Source organism: Halyomorpha halys, unplaced genomic scaffold (genome assembly GCF_000696795.3).
Source record: "Halyomorpha halys isolate HHAL.00 unplaced genomic scaffold, Hhal_1.1 Scaffold408.1, whole genome shotgun sequence".
Classification (NCBI taxonomy): domain Eukaryota; kingdom Metazoa; phylum Arthropoda; class Insecta; order Hemiptera; family Pentatomidae; genus Halyomorpha; species Halyomorpha halys.
This window is the reverse complement of record NW_027113749.1, coordinates 775,455-777,963: the sequence shown is the minus strand read 5'-3', so window position 1 is coordinate 777,963 and position 2,509 is coordinate 775,455.

Below are 2,509 nucleotides of genomic sequence, written 5' to 3'. Positions count from 1 at the left end.
AAGAAGACATTTTTTTTTGTTGAAACAAATTCAGAAATGAATCACAAAACGTTCCTTGACAGATATTAAAAAAATAATACATATCACAAATTTCCAAACTATTTATTTTTTGACTGGACTTGGCACTTTTATGTCTTTCTCAATTAATTCTATTTTGAAAGATTCCTTTTTTTATGTGTGTGTGTTATGATTTTGAGATATTTTGTCGTGTCGTACTCGTTGTAAGTTAATGTTTTAAGGAACTGAACGTAAAAATTATGTTTTTTATCATCCGAAGTCATATAATTTTACGTTTTTCAACTATATATGTTTCACAGTGCAAAAATTATTATTCAAATATTTTTGATTAAATTTCTACTTATTGTTTAACATTTTTCATTCCTTTTATTCACATAATACCAAATAATGAATAAGAAATCATAAGTAATATGCAACCTCCCACCTAAAATCATTTTAAAAAATAAGATAATTATTTTTAAACATTTTGTAATTATACATTTTTTAGTTAATGTGCTAATGTTGATTATTATTCTAAAACACATCCCAGGACCCTCTGGCAGTTGCGAAACAACTCCTCCAGATTCGTCGTCCTCGGCATCTGCCCCTGAGAGATGAAGTCATAATTTTCTAATTAAACACACTTTCTAAAATTCATAAAGCAGCGTCAAAAAAAGTTCATATCTATACCAAAATTATAATTTTTTAATTTATAAATTGATCTACATCCAACAAACGATTTGATAAGTATCAATATGTGAGTTTGACTTACACTGAACTGTAGGCTCATCGTCTTCTCTTTCATTAAACTGTATTTACACTGCTGAAGTAGCCAGTGGTTGTCTCTTTGAGCAGTTACTGGTCTTGCGATAAGCTAAATGTCTTGTAGTAACTTGAGTGACTTATTGCTTTCGGCTCTATTTATGGTCAATACAACAAACTGTTGAGGGGATTTGAAAAGAGTCCTTGAATTCTGAATAGGTACCCTTAAACATTTTTATTACAGAATGTTGAATAACATTAACCTACACACGGCTGAATAACTGAAACCAAAGATTTTGAATGTTATTTATTTGAGAATGGAAGAAAAATAATAGAAATATATAAAACACATAAAAACTACATGAGAAATATTAATAGCAAGTTGTGGATCTGACTTTAAAAAAAAAGGATAAAGAACTTGTGAGGTCTTGTGACAATTTTGCAGCAAAAGATTCCATAGAGAGAGTAGATGATGAGCTAAAGAAAAAATATGTAACCTTTTTTTTTTTTAATAGATTTGGTTTACACACATGAGTGGACAAAATTGTGACAAAGTCAATGCATAAGGAAAAGTGCCACCATTAAGATTTACACTCCATTCTAGTTTCGACATATAAAATTTCAATTCATAGAATAGTTATTGGAAAGCACAAAGGACTTGATACAAATCGTAGAGGATAATGTGAAAGTCAAAAACAATCGCAGATGGTATTATAGGCCACCATTTTACACCATAAATGTAAAATCAGCCAAAATAAAGACTTATATTTAAAAACGCTGTAATTTGAGAAGGAGGAGAACAAAAATTGTCAATTACAATGGTTGAGTGGTTGGTCAATTACAATTATTGAAAATAGTAAAGCAAAATTGTTTTAAGCGATTTATTAACATGTGTTTTCACTGCATTTAAAATTACATAGGCGTCTGGATAAAAATAGTTTTTCGTTTATTAAATTTTTTTATCCATTGAAGAAGAGAGAAAATACATAAATTATACGATAATACACTATAAATTTTAAGAAAAAGAAAACAAAAATAGGATGTTTTAGATAAAATACGATTATCACCACCAAGAAAAAAAATGAGAATTACTTTTAAACAGGTTTTGGTTTTGTAAGATCATATTAATTTCCTACATTTTAAAATATATTATGCGCATATTTGTTACTCTGTTATGCTTAGTTTCTTAAGGCTTTACATATCAATTTTTTTCATACCATGATTTCATGGTATCCACGAGAAATAGTGACAAGTAATATAGCTGAGGTTATAAACTTATTTTACATTTAATCTAATTTTACAGCGTAAATAGCTCTAACAAATATTTAAATAGCGTAAATAATTCAAATTAGTAACAAAATATTTTAAGAAATAAACATTAATATAAAGAGTTAATGAGAACTAATATAAATTTATAAATAAATAATTTTAATATTGGAATCGTTATTAAGAAAAAATAATGACTTACGTAGGAGTTATGAAATTTTTTAAGGCCACAACAAAATCATTAAAGTTTCTTAAATTGTAAAAATAACTAAACTATTTTTAACTCTTCTACTAAATTGATATTTCATATCATATATAAAAGTTTTTGTTTTTATAAATACATACATAATATTATGGTAGATGGCTCAACTGTATAACCTCTTTCCGCTTCACCACTACCTTAAAAACAATTGTTTCAATATGTTTATTTTTATATTCTTGTATTTGAAAAATATTTTTTCTGTTTTTCCTTTTAAACTTGAGA